We start from the raw sequence: 27,249 nt of genomic DNA, 5'->3' as shown, positions 1-27,249 counted from the left end.
TTGAAACACAAAAACTCTTATAATGAGAAACGGAATCTGTTAATGATTATGATATTCATAAAAACTATATAAAGTAAACGTTATAACTAGTGATTCCTTATCTCGCTTCTTATCCTTTTACTCATTTTGTATATACTTTTAACTTTCTTACATACGTTTTCTTGTGCAATATTGACGTGAAAATTTCATTTGAAATGTAATAGTTTCTTGAAAGATGCACTTTTGTTGTTTAAAATATGGTACACTACGATGATCTGAGTCATAATGAGACAGTATTGTCATCTTACTGTGTGCCTACACATAATTCATGATAAGCATGATGAATGATTAACAAAATTTGTGTAGACAAAACTGAATGGATTTGCGCAACTGCATTTCCGTTTGTATTTCCTCGGATGTTCGTTTTTTTTTCCCTTCAAGAAAGAACTCATGGAATGTAGGGCACGTTTAACACAGAAAATGAAAATAAAATAACATCTGTCATTTGCAGAAACCCCATTTAAATATGTTGAATCGTTTATGACATATTGTAACACTGAAAATGCAGATGAAATGCCTTCTTCATCATCACAAATTTTCGCCGTTAAGTATCCGTTGATAACTTGCACTGTGCTTCTGATTCTGAAGCTGTAAGCTGTATCACACAAACTATATTTAATTCGTAAACGACGTAACAGTGTATTCATTTTTGACTGTATATGTTTGTTTGTTGTTGTCTTCAGTCCTGAGACTGGTTTGATGCAGCTCTCCATGCTACTCTATCCTGTGCAAGCTGCTTCATCTCCCAGTACCTACTGCAACCTACATCCTTCTGAATCTGCTTAGTGTACTCATCTCTCGGTCTCACTCTACGATTTTTACCCTCCACACTGCCCTCCAATGCTAAATTTGTGATCCCTTGATGCCTCAAAACATGTCCTACCAACCGATCCCTTCTTCTAGTCAAGTTGTGCCACAAACTTCTCTTCTCCCCAATCCTATTCAATACCTCCTCATTAGTTACGTGATCTATCCACCTTATCATCAGTATTCTTCTGTAGCACCACATTTCGAAAGCTTCTATTCTCTTCTTGTCCAAATTAGTTATCGTCCATGTTTCACTTCCATACATGGCTACACTCCAAACAAATACTTTCAGAAACGACTTCCTGATACATAAATCTATATTCGATGTTAACAAATTTCTCTTCTTCAGAAACGCTTTCCTTGCCATTGCCAGTCTACATTTTATATCCTCTCTACTTCGACCATCATCAGTTATTTTACTTCCTAAATAGCAAAACTCCTTTACTACTTGAAGTGTCTCATTTCCTAATCTAATTCCCTCAGCATCACCCGATTTAATTTGACTACATTCCATTATCCTCGTTTTGCTTTTGTTAATGTTCATCTTATATCCTCCTTTCAAGGCACTGTCCATTCCGTTCAACTGCTCTTCCAAGTCTTTTGCCGTCTCTGACAGAATTACAATGTCATCGGCGAACCTCAAAGTTTTTACTTCGTCTCCATGAATTTTAATACTTACTCCAAATTTTTCTTTTGTTTCCTTTACTGCTTGCTCAATATACAGATTGAATAACATCGGGGAGAGGCTACAACCCTGTCTCACTCCTTTCCCAACCACTGCTTCCCTTTCATGCCCCTCGACCCTTATGACTGCCATCTGGTTTCTGTACAAATTATAAATAGCCTTTCGCTCCCTGTATTTTACCCCTGCCACCTTTAGAATTTGAAAAAGAGTATTCCAGTCAACATTGTCAAAAGCTTTCTCTAAGTCTACAAATGCTAGAAACGTAGAGTTGCCTTTTCTTAATCTTTCTTCTAAGATAAGTCGTAAGGTCAGTATTGCCTCACGTGTTCCAACATTTCGACGGAATCCAAACTGATCCTCCCCGAGGTCTGCATCTACCAGTTTTTCCATTCGTCTGTAAAGAATTCGCGTTAGTATTTTGCAGCCGTGGCTTATTAAACTGATAGTTCGGTAATTTTCAGATCTGTCAGCACCTGCTTTCTTTGGGATTGGAATTATTATATTCTTCTTGAAGTCTGAGGGTATTTCGCCTGTCTCATACATCTTGCTCACCAGCTGGTAGAGTTTTCTCAGGACTGGTTGTCCCAAGGCCGTCAGTAGTTCTAATGGAATGTTGTCTACTCCGGGGGCCTTGTTTCGACTCAGGTCTTTCGGTGCTCTGTCAAACTCTTCACGCCGTATCGTATCTCCCATTTCGTCTTCATCTACATCCTCTTCCATTTCCATAATATTGTCCTCAAGTACATCGCCCTTGTATAAACCTTCTATATACTCCTTCCACCTTTCTGCCTTCCCTTCTTTGCTTAGAACTGGGCTGCCATTTGAGCTCTTGATATTCATACACTTGGTTCTCTTCTCTCCAAAGGTCTCTTTAATTTTCCTGTAGGCAGTATCTATCTTACCCCTAGTGAGATAAGCTTCTACATCCTTACATTTGTCCTCTAGCCATCCCTGTTTAGCCATTTTGCACTTCCTGTCGATCTCATTTTTGAGACGTTTGTATTCCTTTTTGCCTGCTTCATTTACTGCATTTTTATATTTTCTCCTTTCATCAATTAAATTCAATATTTCTTCTGTTACCCAAGGATTTCTAGCAGCTCTCGTCTTTGTACCTATTTTATCCTCTGCTGCCTTCACTACTACATCCCTCAGAGCTACCCATTCTTCTTCTACTGTATTTCTTTCCCCTGTTCCTGTCAATTGTTCCCTTATGCTCTCCCTGAAACTCTGTACAACCTCTGGTTCTTTCAGTTTATCCAGGTCCCATCTCCTTAATTTCCCACATTTTTGCAGTTTCTTCAGTTTTAATCTACAGGTCATAACCAATAGATGGTGGTCAGAGTCCACATCTGCCCCTGGAAATGTCTTACAACTTAAAACCTGGTTCCTAAATCTCTGTCTTACCATTATATAATCTATCTGATACCTTTTAGTATCTCCAGGGTTCTTCCACGTATACAACCTTCTTTCATGATTCTTAAACCAAGTGTTAGCTATGATTAAGTTGTGCTCTGTGCAAAATTCTACTAGGCGGCTTCCTCTTTCATTTCTTAGCCCCAATCCATATTCACCTACTATGTTTCCTTCTCTCCCTTTTCCTACACTCGAATTCCAGTCACCCATTACTATTAAATTTTCGTCTCCCTTCACTATCTGAATAATTTCTTTTATTTCATCGTACATTTCTTCAATTTCTTCATCATCTGCAGAGCTAGTTGGCATATAAACTTGTACTACTGTAGTAGGTGTGGGCTCCGTATCTATCTTGGCCACAATAATGTGTTCACTGTGCTGTTTGTAGTAGCTTACCCGCATTCCTATTTTCCTATTCATTATTAAACCTACTCCTGCATTACCCCTATTTGATTTTGTGTTTATAACCCTGTAGTCACCTGACCAGAAGTCTTGTTCCTCCTGCCACCGAACTTCACTAATTCCCACTATATCTAACTTTAATCTATCCATTTCCCTTTTTAAATTTTCTAACCTACCTGCCCGATTAAGGGATCTGACATTCCACGCTCCGATCCGTAGAACGCCAGTTTTCTTTCTCCTGATAACGACATCCTCCTGAGTAGTCCCCGCCCGGAGATCCGAATGGGGGACTATTTTACCTCCGGAATATTTTACCCAAGAGGATGCCATCATCATTTAATCATACAGTAAAGCTGCATGTCCTCGGGAAAAATTACGGCTGTAGTTTCCCCTTGCTTTCAGCCGTTCGCAGTACCAGCACAGCAAGGCCGTTTTGGTTAATGTTGCAAGGCCAGATCAGTCAATCATCCAGACTGTTGCCCCTGCAACTACTGAAAAGGCTGCTGCCCCTCTTCAGGAACCACACGTTTGTCTGGCCTCTCAACAGATACCCCTCCGTTGTGGTTGCACCTACGGTACGGCCATCTGTATCGCTGAGGCACGCAAACCTCCCCACCAACGGCAAGGTCCATGGTTCATAGGGGGTGACTGTATATAATTAATTGTAATTATAATGAAAATCTTGTAAATTGCTGCCTAATAGCCAAGGGAACTTTACTGCAATGTATCGAACGACAGAATGGTGCCATTGTTTATCTTTGCGTTTGGAGAGTCCCTGTCGCGTTGCGAGCAGAGAGAAGGCAGAGCAGCTTGAGTTGTGAAAGAGACACACGCTAAGTTTACGCAATGCTTTTCTACCTCTGTAAAATCTTAAAAATTTCGCGCTATGTTTTCCCTAATTCGACGCAGAATAGTAACTAGGGAATATAAAGAAAAGAAATCCAGTCTTTTATCAGGCCAAGGTATCCGACAGTAAGACGTGCAAAGATCAAGTTTTTTCATCTCATAGTTATAATAGCAGCCGGCAAGTCTGCATGAACGGAACTGGGTGCGTCGTGCCCGACAGTCAGTCGGATATAAAACACAATGACTCGAGAGCGAAGTGTGATATCGTTCTTCTCTAAATTTTGTACAGGACATCGCTATCTTTGGCCCATTTCACGTAATAGTTTTAGATAAATCGAATTATAAGTATTTCATATAGACTGGAACACCGTCTCTCAGCATAGGCGCCACGCGGGTGGGGTCTGAGGTGCCTTGTCACGGTCAGCACGGCTCCCTCCGTCGGAGGTTCAAGCCCTGTGTTGTATGTGTGTTGTCCATAGCGTAAGTAAATACAAGTTAGATTAACTAGTGTGTCGTCTTAGTTTGGTCCCAAAAGACGTTACCACAAAATCTACATCTACATCGATACTCCGCAAGCCACCTGACGGTGTGTGGCGCAAACTGACTGTGTGTGGCGGAGGATACCTTGAGTACCCCTACTGGTTCTCGCTTCTATTCCAGTCTCGTTCTTGGAAAAAAAGATTGTCGGTATGCCTCTGCGTGGGCTCTAATCTCTCTGATTTTATCCTCATGATCTCTTCGCGAGATATACGTAGGAGGGAACAATATACTGCTTGACTCCTCGGTGAAGGTATGTTCTCGAAACTCGGGACCCGAGTTTGAGTCTCGGTAAGGCACACAGTTTTAACCTGTCAAGAAGTTTCATATCAGCGCACACTCCGCTGTAGAGTGAAAATTTCATTCTAGAAAGAGCCCCCAGGCTGTGGCTAAACCATGTCTCCGCAATATCCTTTCTTCCAGGAGTACTAGTTCTGCAAGGCTCGCAGGAGAGCTTCTGTGAAGTTTGGAAGGTAGGAGACGAGGTACTGGCTGAAGTAAAGCTGTGGGGACGGGTCGTGAGTCGTGCTTGGGTAGCTCAGTTGGTGGAGCACTGGCCCGCGAAAGGCAAAAGTCCAGAGTTCGAGTCTCGTTCCGGCACATAGTTTTAATCTGCCGGGAAGTTTCACTGTCCACATCTGGTTTCAGCCAACTTTTTGTCCCTAGTACTATATTGGCGCTGTGGCCGTTTATTAATGAGAGCAGTTCCAGGACCTTTTTATAGACTCTCCTGCAGTTTAATATTCCCTCACTGATGTTGTCATTCCCTGTTGCGTTTTGCCTACTACACCCTTGTCGCGTCTCAGGAGGCGTCCTGCTGGGCCTAGGGAGGGAATCTTCTAACTTAAGAAACCCACATGTGCACTCCACATGTAATCCGCTACCCTCGTAGCCGCTTCCTGTGTGTAATGCACGCCTGACCTATTCTGGAGGACCCTAAATTTCTCCACCCGATAGCGGAGGTAGAGAAATTTGTACCACAGATCTCCGCAGAATCGTCTAAGCCTCAGGTTTAAGCCTTCCATTCTGCTCCAAACCAAAGGACCGCGATCGGTTCTGGGAACAACACTACAAATAGTTAGCTCAGATTTCAACCCGCCAGCGAGGCTTTCCACCTTCACCAACTCCGCCATCCGCCTGTACGAACTGAGCATGACCTCTGAAACCAGACGGCAGGAGTCATTGGTGCCGACATGAGCAACAATTTGCAGTAGGGTGCACCCAGTGCTCTCTGTTCACAACTTCAGCCATTTTCTCTATACATTTCTTTGGTCCACAATGACTGTGGGCTAAGTGATAATACTCTAGTATTACGGTGATGTACTTGGTGGGCCAACACACCATTTCATCTTTTGATATGTAGAGGATACGTAAGTCCTCTCTTTGATGACGACACTCTTGTCCGCAGAGTCGCGAACGTGTGTAGTTTGTTTGCTTCTTCGCCACAGCTAGTACTCGCGTCCGTTTACATTATGTCTCTATGGTTCATTCGTACAGAAATGCTACCCTCAATATCAGCTTCCAGCCCGACCACACTGGAACACAAGCCTTTGAAATCGAACGATTCAGCCGTGACGAAGTTCAAATACCACCACAACACATTATCGGTGTCCACCTATCCATCATAAGTTGTGTAGTTTACGTCAAGATGGTCGATGAGTTACGTCTAGCTGTTGTGAGTAGATGTGTGAACACTCTCAAGTTCAAACACTCCCATGGTCACATCGGGGCGGTTACCGTTGACCATGCAGTACTAGGATTACGCACACTAAGAGTCTTCGAACTTATGGAGGAAAAAAAATAAAACAAATTAAATTTACTGATTTTTCAAAAGAAATAATATATGGATATGGAACTTTAACTTTAGAATTTTTGAATGGCTTTTTTACGGACTTTAGAGACCGGCTTGAATATGGACAAATTCAGAGCTGCCTGAAATTTACCTGTAATATAATTTACAATTCCGATTAACAATATTTTTGAATTCTACGTCATTGTTGATTAATTGACAGTTCTCACCTTAAACGTAGAATTAGTTCTTCTGTCACAATATTAATTCATTAGTCGCCATCGATGTTGACCGAGCTTATCTTCCTAAGTCGCCATCGACGACGGTGGAAACAAAGGAATACAATCCTACGTCGCTTTAAATAATTCTCGTGGAACTTAGTCTTCAGTATTTTTTATTCACAAGACAATAAGACTTGCTATGTTCGTCGCACAAATCATAAATACTAAGAAGATGGCTCCCTTTCAGCACACACCCAAAATTACGTCCATCCGCTACAAGGTAACAATCGAGACGGTATCTTAACTCCTTCTTGGAGCATGAAACTAAAGAGATTCCAATATGAACACTACAAAGGTTATATTCTACATTCCTCTCAATTTAATCTTTGGCGCAGACTTTAGAGTGTTGTATCTCTCTGCGCGGTAATCGTGGTAATGTGTCATTACAACTGCCCCGCCCCCCTCCCTACTGATTACTGTAACTAGAAAATTTTATTTGGTTGGCATAATACAGTAGTCGATTTTGCAATTGATACGTTTGGGGATCTTTTGTTTGCAAACTTCATTTTTACTGTCTCGTTTTCATGGCACTGTAAATTCTTTCGTATTACTGACTGTGTCTCAGTTTCTTGGCATACTTGTGCTAATAACTACAAACCTTAATCCTAATATACAAACTTTTGATTTATACTGAGAAAACAACGAGTTATACAATGAATACAACGTTATTTAGAAATGTTTCCTTCCTCATCAGAGTTTAAAATTAAGTCCTTGTATTCCTTACTGTGTTTATTCCGCTGCGGCGAGCTTTGTTCGGTGGCCCCAGTGTTGAATATGGGCGAGCGATATGCGAGTCTGATCGTTTAGTCGTCCGTTAGTGGGTTACGTTGGCTGATTGCGCGCGCCAGTGCAGTAAATATACAGCAGCGTGTGGGTACCGTCTGGACCAGGGCAGCACAAGGTGCATGCACCGTTGCATCACGCAGTGCAGAGTGCAGAAGACGGCTGCTCTATGTTGACGACGGTGCAGACCCCCCACTCCTCGGCTTTGCGCTGCCTCTCACTCCCTTAGCTTGTGTCGCTCGTGCCGCCTGTCTCGACCTGTTTAAAAGCTTTTACCCTGTCGTCTTCGTCATTGCCGAATACTAATGTACACTAGGTGGAGAGCATAGTTTGGTGTACCGGTACAAAAGAGATTTATATAATAACTGTAATGGTAACAATTTTAAATTTGGTTTCAACACAAATGTGTCTTCCTATGTGCTCTTTATTTTATTTGCAATTATGCTACTAAGATCTGGAACAAGAGATTGGCTGACAGCAATTATGAGAGATTTTTTTAAATTACAATTAGAAAAACTCGCACGCAATCTAGTTTTTGTACCAGACAAAACAGAAAAAAAACTTAGACATACGCAAGTGGAACCAAACATGGAAATAATCGTCACTGCTTCTCTGTGTAACTTGGGAAATTCTTCCTTCGGCAAATTCTGGTAGAATTGGAGCAAATCATTTGTACTGTGAAACACATCCTTTCGGTGAACATCGCTTTGCAAATCAATTAGTTCGAAATATAAATCTGAAGCCGCACTTTCAATATCCATCGAAAAGGGTTTCAAAAAACATCGAGATTTGGCTGCAGGTAGATAATTTCCTGAAGCACTAACAAAGCCAATGTTAAAAAAGGAAAGTAATGTAAGCCGTTGTTTCGAAGTACTAAAATGCGATAGATTTTAATAAACATGTAATGTGTACTATTGGTTTTCATGTAATGCTACACTTGCATATGTAACGCAATCTCCTTTATTTAGCTGTATGTCATATACCGGCACATTACCTGGAATCGCTCGTTATACGCATTTTCAAGGGATTGTAGCACCTCGACGTATTTTTCAAAGCGCGCTCCTTCCTGCACAGATGCTTTCAAACAAAAACATAGTACCATTCTGATTAGAGCGGTTATAAAAACAGGCTGTTTTAATAAAGGTATAATTTATATCTCTCTTACCTAGTTCAGGAAAGTGTTGCGTATTTTTCTCTGAAAGGTTGTTTTCGTGGAGCTTCAGTTTATACTGGAAAGCGTTTATATTACTGATCATATCGATGATGAGATGGTTTTCTTTTTGGAGTTTCAGACTTAAATCATTTAGGAGAGCCATGATGTCTGCTAAAAATCGTAAATCAGCTACCCATTCAGGGTCATGAAAAAGTGGCTCCGAACGTCCTTTGCTCTCCAAAAACTGAGCCACAGTGTGGCGTAGTCGAAAAATTCGGGAAATGACTTTCCCTTTGGTCAGCCAGAGCACCTCAGCGTGGTAGGGAATATCTGGATACTCCTCTTCAAATGAAATCAAAAATTCTTTGAATTGACGATGAGTGAGTCCATGAGAACGAATGTAGTTCACGATACGCACCCCTACCTTCATCACATCTTGAAGACCGATAACTTTCGCACAAAGAGTCTCTTGGTGTGCAAAACAATGAGAACAGAAGGTAAATTCGGCATGTTAAGTTTTTTCCGCAGTAGACCAATAAACCCTTTTACTTTACCACAACGTGCTGGTGCCCCGTCTGTGGTTACGGAAAGCAGCTTTTCCCAAGGGAGTCCTATACCTTCAGCTGTCATTTCAACAGCTGCTAAAATATTCTCCCCTGTAACAGTGTCCTTCAACGAAATCATATCCAGAAGCTCTGCCGTTACATGTAGGTCGTCGTCCACGCCACGCAAAAATATTGCTAACTGAGCCGTGTCGTTAATATCCGTGGACTCATCAAGTGCGATGGAGAACGGTAGGAAGTTTTCAATTTTGGCTGCCAGTTGTTCATGCTAATTCTCAGCAATGTTGTTGATTCTCCGATGTATTGTCATTCTGGAAAGTGGTATTCTGCTGCAAGCGGGAGCTAATGTGGGATTCATTGTCTCTACTAAGCCCAACATAATTTTTTTTTTATTAATGGCCCGTCCATAAATGGCCTCCCAGCTCTTGCTAAACGTAGAGCAACTTTGTAACTAGCTCTGAGTGTCCTTTTGCAACAAGTAGAAAAGGAGAAGAAACTGCCATTTCTAGATGTGCTGGTCACAAGGGACAGCGAAAACCTGGGACACAGCGTGTATCGAAAACCGACACACACGGACCGATACCTGCACAAACTGTCAAACCACCACCCAAGCCAGAAAAAAGCCATAATTAGTACGCTCGTAACGAGACCAGAACGAATATGTGAGCCGCAACACCTCAAACGAGAAATGCAACACCTGGAAACTGTCCTGGGGAGCAATGGGTACTCCAAAAATTATATTACAAGTGTAACAGAGCCAAACACTCGGCGAAGTAAGGAACCAGAAAATGAAATGTCGGGTACGGCCTTCCTGCCATACATTCCCAGAGTGACGGACAGTATCGGCCTTATGTTTCGCAAATAGGGCGTAAAGAGATTTTCAAACCGACAAGGAAGACCAAAGAGTGTCTTAGATCGGCGAAGGCGAAAAGAGACACACTTGCAATGTCGGGAATATACCGTACACCATGCACATGCGGAAAAGTTTATGTCGGAATGACTGGACGATCCATCAACACCAGGATCAAAGAGCATAAGCTACATTGCAGGTTGGGGCAGGTGCAGAAATCGGCCGTGTCAGAGCACGCACTGAATGAGACCGACCACGTAATAAAATTCGCCGACACGGAAGTTCTGGCTGTAGAGAAGCACTATCACACGCGTTTGTTCAGAGAAGCTGTAGAAATACAAAAACAAGCGAACAGTTTGAACAAGAAAGAGGAAAGTCTTAAGGTCAACGGATCCTGGCTTCCCGTACTGCAGGTAGCAAGAGGAGAACCGCACCGTAAATGACCGCGGAGAAGCCCTCGGACGTTGGCGCGCCAGGTACACATAGTCTCTGCCCGCGAGCTCGGCTCCAGTTCACCACCGGCAATGAAGGGTGAAGCTTTGACAATGCCAGCCACTCGTGCTGGCGAAACGTCAGAAAAATCATTAGACGAACGTCGGCCTAAGAACCCGAGACAGAAGCCAATAGGCAGTTTGTCACCCCTCACTTTCTTCACTCTGAAGGAGAGAAAAAAAGATGTGTTAGAAATAATTTATGCGAAAACAAAAACTAAGAAATCTAAACAAATGTTATTGCGTTTCGCATGACCTTTAACCAAAATATATATGCTAATGTACTTGCAACAAACCTCGTTTGTAGATACAGAATTCTCTTCTTGCAGAGTTTGCAACTTCCGTAATTCTTCCTCTCTGGCATCCCCTGTTATATCACTTAATCTTTTCTGAATGCAATTTGCTGTAGTGTCTTTCAATAGACGATTTTCTGACACACGTAATTAGTGTACCGCAGATTAGACATTAGGCTTTATCGTCACAACGCACAAAGAAGTAGGAGAGTTCCATACCGGTTTAAATGGACTTTCGGCAATTTTCCCTTTTTTTGGATCAGATGGTTCCATTATTCCGGCAATTGTCTTGTGCTTACGTATTCCAATGTTGACTAAGCCGTCTGGCAGCGCATTCGTCAGCGGACAGAGTCGACCTCACCTAGCAAGCCGAGTTGAGGCGCAGTATGCCGAGTTGAACCGATGCACTGTGCAGGCACTCGCTGCACTTCGCTTTGCACCCGTGCGGTTTTCCGTGTTTGTGCGGCCCTGGCCTAGACTTCCGAACCTCAGTATGTGTGCTTTTTGTAGTTCCTTCCAGCACTTAGACTGCATACCACGAGGTACATAGGAATATGTGCCCCGAAGAACACACAACACTATGTGCGATGCGGAGGACGATTCTGTCGATGTAGTTCCAGGTAAGAAGCGTACTATGTCAAACTTCCGGGCACTGTCTTCTCTTACTGTGTCACCATGGACGTTTGACGATACAGGCTTAAAATTTCAATGTCACTTGTTTAGATTGGCTGACATTTGCACCGTTGCACTGATTTGCATAATTTTGATTTCTACACACGCCACTTTAATCGCGAGTATTGCGATCGAAACTTTCTTTTTCACTACACTTTTTTCTTCACACTAATTCCTTTTACCTATTGTACCGAGATTCATTACCCTCCATACTTCTGGTCAATGCACCCAAGTATTCACAAATTTGTAAGTCATGGGACTTGGCATGAAACACAAAATACATCACATACAATGGAATAACATATAACCCATACAATACATTGTTTACATTAATTACAGGCGAAATTATCGACGAAAATTGCAAGATCTTTTACCATTCATAGTGGAGATTTACTGACATACACCCTTTGCCATTAGTTAGTTGGAAGAAACAAGTCGTTTGTTTTCATTCTAGAACTCGTGTGTAAGTTAAGGTTTACCTTACGTTACGTATTCTTCATACGCAACGATGTGTATCGGCTTGCAGAGAATACACCTGCAGCCGCTCCACTGAAGCTTGGGAAGGGAATTTTCTACCTTCTACTTAGGGTAATGGCAACGACTATGTGTATTCTACGGTTCCTACGTATAAAATCTAAAAAAATCATGAAATAATGAATTATATGTAGCTTAATCCTAATATGCACAGTGTTTCGTGCATGAGGACGTTCTGGTGTGCTTGTTCTCCCTAAAAAAACTTCCTACATTAACAAGGGCATATAAACATAAAATCCTGAAGTTCAGTGTGTAGCTACTATTACTATGTACAGTGTTTCATAATAGCGACATGCCTTTGCCTGCCTGTATCATTTTCAATTAAAGTGCGTTTATAGGCGTCTTGTGTTATCACGAGAAAGAATATAAACATTTTAATGCATCAGTTATCATGAAAATCTATCTATATGATCACTCCTACATTCACAGCTTCAGTGCAGCATAAAATTCTGTATGACGTTTTTCTTTATAGTTTATTTTATAAGCGATTCCCTTTGCTTACATGTTTCTTGCATAGTTGCGACATCATTTTCATTATTTGTGACAGTAAATCTTGATACGTATGAAAGATATAATTTTAGCGTTATTTATCATTTCATGTTTCGAGTGTGTAAAATAATTCATAACTTCCTTCTGCATACGTGAGTGAAGTATCGCTAATGTTGCACTCTGTATCAAGTTTTTCGTATTTTCTCGTAAACTCGTAGAGTCTTACGGTTTTAATTACGTTGTTTCTTGACGTTAGGTATACATGTTTATACGAGGTTGTTTAGAATTTAATTTTTCTTTATACACTTCTATGTTGTGAAGGGACCGTACATGTACAGTGTTTCTTTCGCCTTTCACATATTAATACATACTTACATTCATACACATAAAAAATATCTACCATTATAATATACACTTTGCTAGTGGGGACCTTTCTCGGTACCCTGCACCATTCCCTCAATATTCCGAAATAATTCAGCGTGTGCTGAGCATCGTCCCTCATACTAATAACACAACTGAATATTTCTTCTTACATACATAACTGCCTTACGGTCCGTTAATGCGCAATCATTCCATATTTTCCTCCTTTACAGTTTCGATTTCGCTTTCACACACGTACTCTTGTGTATAGCTTATATATTCTGCATAGTTGGGTTTGCTGAGTGCTTTAGGTTTTTCCAAATTTTAATATGTTTCTCTTTCTATCATGCGTAGGTATTTGTTTTCAGAGCGATTCATGTTCATTACTCATGTTGCAAAGATCTGTTAATTATTTTCCTCTTTTAAGGCTTCTGTCATTCGCTTCCTTAGTCACAAAAATTCATACGTTTATCTTCTTGTTTATTCTGAAAATCGCTCTCTACTGTGTAATGTAAATGAATGCGTTATCTCTCTGTTTTCCTCTTTGCTGATAGCCTTTCCATATATTCAATTGTGTGTTGTTCTAGTGTACCTAGCCTTTCTTCCGGTTATGTATCTGCATTATTTACTTTTTTACCATTGTGCTATTTTCTTTCTCCTTCCGTACAGCTAGTCTTACCTCCAATATTTTACTCAACATAATGCAATATTACAATACCGTTCATGACAAGTATGTACTAGTATGTTCACCTAATACTACGTAGTACCCGCATGTAACAAATTTTCTAAGCTAATATTTACAAGACTCATGTACCCTAATCTCTCTTGTTTTGGAATGACTTTCGTCACTGTGTCTCATAGTCAGCGTAGTGTCAAAACTTTTAAACGTTCCGCGCATGTGCGATTATGTACCACGAGTGGTCTGCAGGGGCAGAGGAAACTCCGCATTGTTGGTGAACATTACTCGCGTGATATGGGATCACGTGTCGTCTGGACTCGACGGCGCATGCGCCTTCGCTCCTTGTATACTCTCAGCCGATCAGACAACAGGGGAGGGAAGATTTCTCTCTGGCTCGCTGCCTGCAGCGCGGTCAATGCTCTCATCTTGTCATGCCGCTATCACGTGCTCGTTAGCTGAGGTTGCATTGCTACTTTGACACACGGTTAGTTGCTCGTTTCAAGAACCCAAACTCTAATCATTACTCAGAATTTATTATTGTTCCTCACTCTTAAATAACTAAGCCAGACCACACTCAAACTAAACATGTTTCATCAAGTGTGATTAACTATGCGTTTTAAAGCTGGCACATGCCCTAGTTGGTTACTAGTTTCGATGTTTAAGTGAAATTTAAATTATGTATCTGGTTTAATGCATATTTTTCCCTGACTGACTGTCTTTCTCAATGTACTTTCTGAACACAGGACTTAGAGTATTATTTCCTTGTTCGCAATTTTCTTGTGCTCGTGATAATGTTTTTACTATGCGATAAAATGCATATGTACTGTTTTAATAGTAAGACGTATGACATTTAATGGAAAAATTCCCTGATATCGTTTTGAGGGTAAAACCCTTTTACCTTGCCAATTCGTGTGTTACCTAACAGATAAAATGCTGGGTGAGGCTTGTCTCTTATAATGAAAGGTCCAGCATACAACTACTGCCACTTTATGATTAATGCCTTTATTTTAGAAGATTTTGGGTGGGTATTTCATAGTACTTCCTGTCCAATGTTACACTCTGTAACCTTTTTTATCTTTTTAATGAACGGTTTTCTCCTTATTTCAGCTTCTTCTTCCATCTGTAATAATCCTTGATGTACCTTATCGTCTAGTGTTATTTCTTTTGTGCCTAATTTAGGTAAAGGTTTAGCCCATTTGTCAAGTTCTCTGCCTTGAAACATTAACGCTGTAGGAATAAAGCCTGTCGAAGTATGAACTAAATTATTTACAATATGCTGAAATGGGGCTAGGTATTCTACCCATTTTGTCTGTTTATTTGGTATACAAGATGTTATAAATCGATTAAATTCTTTAAAATTTCTCTCAATCGGTCTCGATTCTGGGTGAAATTTGGACACTATTATATGTTTTCTGTTTTGAGATTCGATAAATGTTTTCCATTTATTACTAGTGACGTTTGTTGCATTATCAGTTAATATAATATTCGGTCTTCCTACTCGTGGTATGTAATCTTTCATCATGCGTTTGATTATTGGTCCAGACATGACTGCTTTTATAGCATATATTTTTAAGCATTTTGTGAAGACATCATAAAATGCGATCACGTATCTAAGTCCTCCCCTAGCTCGTGGATATGGTCCTGCAGCACGGAAAATAGTTCTCTTGGTCTACTTGGAATGATGGGGTGTAATACGTCCAAAGAAGATCTATTAAGGGCTATTAAGGTGTTTAACCTTCTGGCATACTGTACACTTTTTTATTATTTGTTCAATGCTGCTTCTGAGATTCAGGAAGCAGCAAAAAGCTGATATTTTCGTTGTACATTCTGCTACCCCATGTTCCCATACTCTATGAGTGTCTTATCAAATGGTCTATGTATTCTTCCGGGATACATACGCAGCGGGTATCGGATTGTGGATTGCGCCCGTAGAAAAGAACACCGTTTGAACGTGTAGTATAGTTTCAATGTATTATTGCCATCTGCCTGCAATTTTTGTATAACTTGTCTCCATCTACTGTCTTCCTTTTCTAGTTTGCTCTTGTCTTTACACATCTTTCTGTAACATGGTTGAAATGTGACATCGTGCATCAGAAAAACTTTAAAACTGGAAATCTGCTCGATCAATTCATTGAACTCGTTCAAGTCTTGTGTCAAGCACGATAATGCGTCGGCAATTACATTCTGTTCACCCTTGAAATAAACTGTCACGCCTGCCACAGACGGCCCCTGCCAGGCAGACTACACTCAATACACCACTGTGCACCACATAACATACACAAGCACTTGCAGGCGCAACCAAGAAGAAAACAATTCTTCAAAATAAGCAGAGCTTGCTAGAGACTAATGCGAACCTTTTTCTGCAGAGGTCGCCTCACATACACAGGGAAAGTTAGAGTACTCCGCCGACCTCTGCCGGCTTTATAAGGCCAGCGCAGCAGCAGTACAGCCAGTTCCTCGCTGAGCTAGTACCAGCTACGACGAACCTCACCGACGCTCTTAATGAATAGTCGTCTACATGTTATTTGTTTTCTTTGTGTGTATATAGTGATAGTTCGAGAAGTGTAGTTCAGTTACAATAATCGACATTATACTGAGTATTCTACAATACTGAGTATTCATCAGTGGCGACGAGTATAGTGGAACGAACCGACGACCATCATGGTTACGACAGCAGCACCTACAGAATGGGAACAATTCTTTCAAGGACTTCTTCACCAGTTTTTGGAAACTCAGGCACAACTGGTCGCCGAAATCCGAAGCCTCCACCGCCCCGGGACGCCACCGCCGTTCCAGGCATTCAACATGAAGTTGAATAATGGGAAACACACAAACGACGTCTCCGGCAACACTTCGCGATTCATCAAGTCACCCAAGAAGACAGACAGCGCGCTTTTCTCTTGTCATGGAATCCAATCAGATATATGTCCTGCTCACGAAGCTACAGCCGCTGGATCCCGACTGCCTCACCTTCACCGCCATCTGTGCGAAGTTAAATGCCTACTACTAACGCCGATATAATGTCCTCGCGGCCCGCGTCGAGTTCTACCAATTCCGGAAGAATCCCAAGCAGACCTATCGCCAGTGGGCCGCTGAGCTGCAAGGTCTCAGAAGGAAATGTAAGTTTCACACACGTCTTTCCAAGGAATCCTACGCTGATGATACGGTGCGTGACCACTTGATACAGGTAGCGCCAGACGCCGCTTTCCGCCACGAGGCCCTCATGTTAGAAGACCCGTCCCTCAAGAAAGTCATTGAACTATCCTATAAGTTCGAAATTTCTACAGCCGCTGATCGTCGACTGGAATCCTGGGCAGATGTGGCAGCAATCCGTGACGACGCCGAAGACGTCGCAGCAATCCAGGGCCCCACGCCGCGCTCCTACCGCCGCCGCGGTCGGAGACCGCCTCCACCACAAGACGCCGGAGCCAGAAGCCACTGCAGCAACAACACAACCAGCAACGTCGTCGTGGGAATCGGCTCCACCCGCCCTCCTGCCCCACATGCTATTCAACACATGCAACAAGACGAAGGGGTTGTCCAGCCAGTGCAGTTCAGCTTGTGGTCCACGCTTTTAGTCATCGTGCAGAAGCCAGGCCGCCACCTTCGTCTCTGCAGTGACTTTACGGTCAACCTACAGCTTCTCGTTGACGACTATCCCCTTCAACGACGGGAAGATCTTTTTCGCAAATTGGCAGGGGGCTCTTGCTTTACCAAAATCGACCTAGCAGAAGCATATCTTGAAATTCCTCTTGTTCTTTCCTCTCGACAATACACTGTTATAAATACTCCTTTCGGCCTCTTCCAACTAAAGCGACACATCTTCGGTTTAACCAGTGCTCCTGAAATCTTTCAAAGGTACCTTTAACAACTTCTGACTGATATCACGGACTGTATAAATTACTTAGATGACATAGTCGTCACGGGGTCCTCCTCTGAGCAGCATATAGCCAACCTCCGCGTCCTCTTCCTCTGCCTTCGGACTGCAGGTCTGAAACGTAATATTTCTAAATGTTTATTTTTCCAACAATATATCTCCTATCTGGGTCACATCATTTCCCAGAAAGGCATTTGTTCATATTTCTCTTATATCGATGCCATTAACACCCTGCCACGTCCCTGGGACCTTCATCAGTTGAAATACTTCTAAGGCAAAATTTCGTATTACAGGAAATTCGTTCCTTCTGCAGCTCAATTGGCAGCATCCCTATGCCACCTCTGCCACAAAAATGTCCAATTCTGTTGGACCCCAGTCTGCGAGACCGCCTTCCATACCCTCAAACAGCAGCTCCAATCCGCTGCATGCCTCATGCCTTCTGATCCCAATCTTCTTTTGATAGTTGGTACGGACGCCTCTGAGTACATATGGTGTGGGCGCCGTGCCGTCTAACAAATTATCGGATGGCACAGAGCGCCCCATAGCATACATCTCAAAGGCTCTCTCCACAGCACAAATCAAAAATTCCCAAATCGAGAAAGAAGCACTTGCCATGTTTTTTGCCATTTCCAAGTTCGAATCGTTTCTCTATGGCGAGTCATGTCACATTATTACTGAACACAAACCGCTCCTCTCTTTATTTGAGCCTTCCGCGCGATTACCGATCAAAACATCCCAACGTCTCCAGTGTTGGGGGTTGTTCCTATCCCAATTTCGCTACACCATGCATTTTTTTACCGCCTCTAAGCACGCCAATGCGGACGCCTTGTCACGTCTACCACAAGGTCCTAACCCTGCTTTTGACCAGTTGGACCTCCTCGTTTTTCTGAATGATGATGACGTCCAAGAGGCCCTGAAGGCATTTTCTGCTACAACTGTCAAAGTAGCTGCAGCCACCACAGCAGATTCCCTCCTCGGAGTCGTCCTCAGGATCAACGCAACCTCTGGTTGCACTATTCCATCCGATACCAGCTGTTGGTGGTGGATGGAGTACTCCTTCGCTTAGATTCAGCAGAACCAAGGTCATCGTTCTGAGATCCCTGCAGACGACGATCCTCCACATTCTACACCAAGGGCATTGGGGGATTGTTCACACCAAATCCCTCGCAAGAATGCACGTTTTTTGGATCGGCCTCACATCTGACATCACAGAGATGGTGCTGCGCTGTACCGTCTGTGCCCAACAATTGCTCTGTCCCCCCAAAAATTCGTTCCCTGGCCTATGCCGAATGGTCCTTGGGAACACATCCACATTGACTTCGCGGGAACTTTTCTGGGTCACCAATGGCTCCTAGTCACAGGTGCATTTTCCCATTTCCTGTACGTCAATCAGTGTTCAGAAATCATCACGCACGTTACCTGTCAGCCCTCGCAAAAATATTTTGCGTGGAAGGATTACCGAAAGCCATAGCAGGAACGATGGACCATAATTTCGGCGCCAGGAATTCCTCTCGTTTTGCACTGACAAAGGCATCCAACATCCTCTTACCCCACCCTTCCATCTCCTATCCAATAGGGAAGCGGAACGCCTGGTCAGGACTTTCAAGACACAAACGTTAAAATATACCAAAGACCACTCCCTTGATGATGCTCTGACGCTATTCCTTAGTTCCTATCGAGGCACTCCGATAGGGTACAAAAGTACAATGGAAGGACTCCACGGTCGCCAACCCAGGAGCCTCCTACAACTTTGCTTGCCCTCTCCAAGAATTCAGATTCCTCCTGGACAGTCCCGGTTCTTCCCTGGCTCCTTAGTCTGGACCTGAGGTTTTGGCACAAACACAGGTTGGGTGCCTGCCACCAGTGTTCCCAGGGTCGCCAACTTTTTGATGTCGTCTTGGATAGCCACATAGTCCGTCGCCATCGAAATCAATTGCGTCCTCGCTACCCTGCGCCACCACTATGACACGGAGCACCGCCACCCCCACAACCCATTCCGGACCTCCTACACAGACCCCTTCACTACTGTCGGCTCAACGTTGCCTGGGTGACGTTTCAGGGCCTCAATCGCCACCACCAGCACAACCAACACAACAGCCGCAGGCGACAGACCAGCTGCCCGGCCCCTCTTCGGCGCCTCCTCACGAGCCGATGGCCACCGATGAAGACGAACTGGTCGCCACTGGTCCTACCCATGCCACCATCACAACCATTACGCCGGTCAGCCCGCATCGCAGGACGTACAGCACCATATTCACCTAGAGGCAGCCTCCACAGCCTCCTCCAGGGAGCAGCAGCCGCAGATCTTCACGACACAGCAGCTACCGATCTTTCGCGCGGCGCCCCCCGAAAGGGAGGTATGTTACGTCTGCCATAGACGGCCCCTGCCTGGCAGACTACACTCAATACACCCCTGTGCACCATGTAACATACACAAACACTTGCAGGCGCAACCAAGAAGAAAACAATTCTTCAAAATAAACAGAACTTGCTAGAGACTAATGCGAACCTTTTTCTGCAGAGGTCGCCTCGCAGACACAGGGAAAGTTGGAGTACTCCGCCGACCTCCGCCAGCTTTATAAGGCCAGCGCAGCAGCAGTACAGCCAGTTCCTCGCTGAGCTAGGATCATCTACGACGGACCTCACTGACGCACTTAATGAATAGTCGTCTATATGTTATTTGTTTTCTTTGTTTCTATATAGTGGTATTTCGAGAAGTGTAGTTCAGTTACAATAATCGACATTATACTGAGTGTTCCACAATACTGAGTATTCTTCATAAACTATCTCAAAATCAAATTCCTGGAGGAATAAACACCAACGTGCAATCGGTTTGAGCAGCAACTTCCATGTGAGTAAAAATGGTAATGCTTCATGGTCACAAAACACTCGTGTATACCTTCCACACAGGTAGTACTGGAACTTGTGGAAAGCCCTCAATACAGCTAACGCTTCAAGTTCCGTTGCCGAATAGGTCCTCTCGCATTCCGTTAAAGTTGTAATGGCAAATCTAATTATGTTTCTCTTCTGTTCTCTATTGACATTTACTAATTTGAACAGACAACAGCCTTATTCCTGTCCGTGCTCAAATAAAAGTGTTAGTTCATGTCGGGATGCTTCAAAACGTGTGCGTTTATGAGTGCCTGTTTGATTTTTTAGAAATCTTCGTCACATTTTTTTCTGTCCAGAACCATGTGTGGTTTTTCCTTAAAAGGTTGAGTAGGGAATCACTATTCAGTAACAGTTTGTACACGAATTTTCGAAAAAAAATAGTGTGACCCGCAGAAAATTTTTCAATTGCTTACGTTTTCCTACCTTCTCGGGGACGGGGGGGCGGCCTGTTCGTTAATTATTTCTGTGTCTAATTGCTTGGGAAAGGCAATATCTATCAATAAAAATTGTGGATAAACTAATTTTACCTCAGCTTGTTTCTGTAATTGAGCATTACGCTCTATTGTTGACATTATAAGATTGACCTTCACACTACGAATGCCCACTCGGAAACAACAAAGTCCACTGCCTACGGCTATGTTCACTTTATACTGCTCGAAAACTTCCATACCTAAAATACAATTGACGATTAAGAATGTACAGTTTATCGTGACATCGCTAACGCTAACAGGTATTTGCGTCTGCCGCTTAATACTTTCCGACGTGTTACATACTGCTGTCAAGATTTCGCAGTTTTCCGTTGGCAGCACTGGTACTTTTAATGCTTTCGAAACTTCTTGAAATAAGCTGTTAGAAATGAATTTCGCAGATGAGCCTGTATCTAAAATTACGTTGGTAGTTATAGTCTCTATTTTTGCTGTTATTACAGCCTGCACGAGGTCACTTATCTTGTTCGGTGCTTTCGTCTCTTCTTCACATAGATCTTCTTCTACGGTTGCATCCTGATCATATCTTAAAATAATAATGTTTAAGATGTAATACGTGTATGTCTGTGCCCCTGTTATCAAATCAGTTGGCCAGTTGTTGTTTGCCGGGGGGGGGGGGGGAGGGGGGGGGGGAAGGACACAAAGGCGTTGCTTGATTACTGTCCGTTACCTCTACGATGTATACTGAGTGGTTGTTATGTCGCCAATCAGTTTTGTGACTGCAGCGTGCAACATTTTATTGTGGCCGGCCGTCGCTATTTCTCCTTGGTCGGTCATTCCTATTACTGTAACAATTAATTTTCATTGGAGGCCCGCCTTTCATCACGCGGGCCTGAACAATCGTTCACGTGATTTCTACCATCGCCATACCGGAGTGGGCGGTAATCTGTATTATATCTTTGGTCGTCACGTCTCCGTGGCGCTGAATTCCACCGAATTCCCGAAACTCCGGTTTCCAATATTTGGCCTTGTGCATACGGATCTAAATTGTGTTGGTTTTGTCCACTGCCGTTACCATTGTTTTGATAGGTTCCGGAGTGTTCATTCCGATTACTAGTTCAAACATCTTCAAATGTGTGTGAAATCTTATGGGACTTATCCGCTAAGGTCGTCAGTCCCTAAGCTTACACACTACTTAACCTAAATCATCCTAAGGACACACACACACACACACACACACACACACACACACACACACACACACACACACACACACACACACACACACACACACACGAGGGAGGACTCGAACCTCCACCGGGACTGGCCTCACAGTCCATCACTACAGCACCTCAGACCGCTCGGCTAAACTAGCGCGGCCCGATTACTTGTGCTCGGCTCTTCTTCATATATTAGATCAACTGAGTTAAGCACGGAAAGAAAGTATTCAAGGTCGTTCTCCGCCGTGGTTACCAATTTTTCGCGTAACTTCGCGGGTAGTATGTTTTTCAGAATTCTGAGAATATCTACGTGCGGTATTGGATTGTACCAAATAGCGAGTCTTAGTCAAATACTTTTCGAAATACTTTCTCAACCCGCCGTGTTTAAGGTTGAACTGCTGTGGGTTGAATACCTCACGTCTCATTCTTTCTTGGACCCCAATAGACCAATATTTCTCCAAAAAAGCTTGCTTGAAATGTTCATATGTGACGCACTGTTCGGCCATGTCTGTTGCGCACAAAAGTGCGTCTCCTTGTGTGAAGCCTACTACACATCTAATTTTCTGTGTCTCCGTCCAGTTTCTTGGTAAGACGTTATTAAATGCTATTATGAATACCAGTGGATGAGTTTTTTCTAGATTCCGCCAAGATAACTGGAAATTTTCTATGTTTTAATAGGCTCCCATCGATTGGAATTGTCGAGATGCAAGGCGGCACGCCTACTGCATGTTGCAGCGCTGCGTTTGGTGAATATTAATTGTTTGCCTGCCCAGGTGCATGCACGTACGCTGGCCTGGGCGTTTGATATTTTGCGTTATTGACATCGTAATCTGGCACGGGCGTATAAGTGTCACGCTGCCTGTTGCTTCACGTAGGCAAATCATTTGAAACACTGTCTAACCGCAACTTCCTTACGTATTCTGTTCTCGGCTATGTTGATTTCATTACCCAATTTTTCGGAAAGTTTGCTTTCCCGGTCAGTTATTGATTCTTTTACGTTACCGGTTTCTTAAGTTCAATTTATTTTGATGATGTCCGTGTTAATACGTAGAGTCTCCTCTTTCAGAAGACCGACTTCTTCGTTACCTTTATTAACTTGGTGAGGTATTTCTTTACAAACGGATTGTAGTTTTGATAAATTTAATTGAATCGCCTATAAGTTTTCATGTATTTCTTTTTGTCCGTTTGTGTTTGATTGTATTTCTACGATTGCTGACAGTTACTGTTCCTATTTGTTTGTAAGATCTGAAAATGTCTTTCCTAAATCATTTGCCTATGCATTATATACACTATTGACTGTTTTGATGACTTTGTCGTCGATCTTTTGATCGATTTCATTGGTTAGTTTATTTAAGCGTTGATCGAAATGATTGTGTAAATTTTTAAATTGCGTGTTTAAACTTCAAAACTGCTGTTGGAACCCAGTTTCCAAGCTTGACAATTTTGTGTTAGTCATGTTGTGACTTTTCTTTAAATCAGGTAATTACGTGCTCACGTTTGACATCAGATTATATAATGCCTCAAGCGTAACTGTCGAAGCTTGTGTGTTTGTATTTATGCCATTATTAGTAACCACTGTTTCTCTATCACGGTCTGATTGAATCACAACCGGGCTAGGTTCACTGATTTCAAGCGAAATATTTTCGCCTGATCTGGTAACTGATGCTTCATCGACTATGTAAAAGGTCTCATTTGCAAGTGGTTCGTTATTATTAATTGCTGTGGAGAGCAATTGAATTGTATTGGCTTCTTATTTATGTAGTGCTGAAAAACTAATTTCGTCATCATTTACGTTACTATTCTCTGACTCGGTGACGTGTCCATGAACATTTGTCAAATTAAAATCCTCTGATTCCATTGTGAAGAAATTATTCTTATATGGACTTTACTGTTAATCTAAATCATTAAATTCTCTCGCTGTTGTTGTTGTTGTGGTCTGCAGTCCTGAGACTGGTTTGATGCATCTCTCCATGCTACTCTATACTGTGCAAGCTTCTTTATCTCCCAGTACCTACTGTATACGACATCCTTCTGAATCCGCTTTGTGTATTCATCTCTTGGTCTCCCTCTACGATTTGTACCCTCCAATACTAAATTGGTGATTACTTGATGCCTCAGAACCTTTCCTACCAACGGATCCCTTCTTCTAGTCAAGTTGTGCCACAAACCCCTCTCCACTTCTATTCAATACCTCCTCATTAGTTATGTTATCTACCCGTTTAATCTTCAGCATTCTTCTGTAGCACCACCTTTCGAAAGCTTCTATTCTCGTATTGTCTAAACTATTTATTGTCCATGTTTCACTTCCATACATGGCTACACCCCATACAAATACTTTCAAAAGCGACTTCCTAACCCTTAAATCAATACTCTATGTTAACAAATTTCTCGTCTTCAGAAACGCTTCCTTCCCATTGCCAGTCTACATTTAATATCATCTCTACTTCGACTACCGTCAATTATTTTGCCCCCTAAATAGCAAAACTCTTACTACTTTAAGTGTCTCATTTCCTAATCTAATTCCCTCAGCATCACCCGATTTAATTTGACTACATTCCATTATCCTCGTTTTGCTTTTGTTAATGTTCATCTTATATCCTCCTTTCAAGACGCCGTCCATTCCGTTCAACTGCTCTTGGAAGTCCTTTGCTGTCTCCTATAGAATTACAATGTCATCGGCAAACTTCAAAGTTCTTATTTCTTCTCCACGGATTTAAATACCTACTCCGAACTTTTTATATCCTTTACTGGTTGCTCAATACACAGTTGGAATAGCATTGGGAAGAGGCTACAACCCTGTCTCACTCCCTTCCCAACCACTGCTTCCCTTTCATAGCCCTCGAGTCTTATAACTGCCATCTGGTTTCTTTACAAATTGTAAATAGCCTTTCGCTCTCTGTATTGTACCCCTGCCACCTTCAGAATTTGAAAGAGAGTATTCTAGTCAACATTGTCAAAAGCTTTCTCTAAGTCTGCAAATGATAGGAACGTAGGTTTGCCTTTCCTTAATCTTTCTTCTAAAAAAGTCGGAGAGTCAGTATTGCCTTATGTGTTCCAACATTTGTACGGAATCCAAACTTATCTTCCCCGATGTCCGCTTGTACCAGTTTATCCATTCGTCTGTAAGGAATACGCGTTAGTATTTTGCAGCTGTGACTAATTAAAGTAAGCCGGCCGTTGTGGCCGAGCGGCTCTAGGTTCTTCAGTCTGGAACCGTGCGACCGCTACGGTCGCAGGTTCGAATCCAGCCTCGGGCATGGATGTGTCTGAGGTTAGTTAGGTTTAAGTTGTTCTTAGACTATGAGAGTGATGACCTCAGATGTTAAGTCCCATAGTTCTCAGAGCCATTTGAACCAATTGAACTTATTAAAGTAATTTTCACATCTGTCAACACCTGCTTTCTTTGGGATTGGAATTACTACATTCTTCTTGAAGTCTGATGGTATTTAGACTCTCATACATCTTGCTCACCAGATGGTAGAGTTTTGTGAGGACTGGCTCTCCCAAGGCTGTCAGTAGTTCTAATGGAATGTTGTCTACTCCCGGGACCTGTTTCGACTTAGGTCTTTCAGTGCTCTGTCAAACTCTTCACGCAGTATATATTGTTCTCAAGAATATCTCCCCAGCATAGACCCTCTATATACTCCTTCCACCTTTCTGCTTTCCCTTCTTTGCTTAGAACTGGGTTTCCATCTGAGCTCTTGATATTCATGGAAGTGGTTCTCGTATCTCCAAAGGTCTCTTTCATTTTCCTTTAAGCAGTATCTATCTTACCCCACGTGAGATAAGCCTCTACATCCTTACGTTTGTCCTGTAACCATGCTAGCTGAGCCATTTTGCACTTCCTGTTGATCTCATTTGTGATAAGTTTGTGTTCCTTTTTACCTGCTTCACTTAATACATTTTTGTATTATCTCCTTTCATCAATTAAATTCAGTATCTCCTCCGTTACCCAAAGATTTCTACTAGCCCTCGTCTTTTTACCTACTTGACCCTCTGCTGCCTTCAATATTTCATCCCTCAAAGTTACCCATTCATCTTCTACTGTATTTCTTTGTCCCACTCCTGTCAATTGTTCCCTTACGCTCTCCCTGGAACCTTGTACAACCTCTGGTTCTTTCAGTTTGTCCAGGTCCCATCTCCTTAAATTCCCACATTTTTGCAGTTTCTTCAGTTTTAATCTACAGTTCATAACCAGTAGATTGTGGTCAGTGTCCACATATGCCTCTGGAAATATCTTAAAATTTAAAACCTAGTTCCTAAATCCCTTTCTTACCATTATATAATCTATCCCAAACCTTCTAGCATCTGCAGGGTTCTTCCATGTATACAACCTTCTTTCATGATTCTTGATCCAAGTGTTAGCTATGATTAAGCTGTGCTCTTTGCAAAATTCTACTAGGCGGCTTCCTCTTTCATTTCTTTGCCCCAGTCCATATTCACCTACTTCGTTTCCTTCTCTCTCTTTTCCTGCTACCGAATTCCAGTCACCCATGACTATTAAATTTTCGTCACCCTTCACTATCTGATTAATTTATTTTATTTGATCATACAGTTCTTCAATTTCTTCGTCATCTACAGAGCTAGTTGGCATATAAACTTGTTCTACTGTAGTAGGTATGGGCTTCGTGTCTATCTTGGCCACAATAATGCGTTCACTGCGCTGTTTGTAGTAGCTAACCCGCACTCCTATTTTTATTCATTATTAAACCTACTCCTGCATAACCGCTGTTCGATTTTGTATTTATAACCCTGTATTCACCTGACTAAGTCTTGTTCCTCCTATCACCGAACTTCACTAATTTCCACTATATTTAACATTAACCTAGCCATTTCCCTTTTTAAATTTTCTAACCTACCTGCCCGATTAAGGGATCTGACATTCCACGCTCCGATCCGTAGAACGCCAGTTTCCTTTCTCCTGATAACAACGTCCTCCAGAGTAGGCCCCGCTTGGAGATCCGAATGGGGGACTATTTTACCTCCGGAATGATTTACCCAAGAGGACGCCATCATTTAATCATACAGTAAAGCTGCATACCCCCGGGAAAAATGACGGCCGTAGTTTCCGTTTGCTTTCAGCCATTCGCAGTACCACAACAGCAAGGCCTTTTTGGTTAGTGTTACAGGGCCAGATCATTCAATCATCCAGACTGTTGCCCCTGCAAC

The sequence above is a fragment of the Schistocerca gregaria genome, chromosome 3 (assembly GCF_023897955.1).
Source record: "Schistocerca gregaria isolate iqSchGreg1 chromosome 3, iqSchGreg1.2, whole genome shotgun sequence".
Lineage (NCBI taxonomy): Eukaryota > Metazoa > Arthropoda > Insecta > Orthoptera > Acrididae > Schistocerca > Schistocerca gregaria.
Note: the sequence above shows the minus strand (reverse complement) of the source record.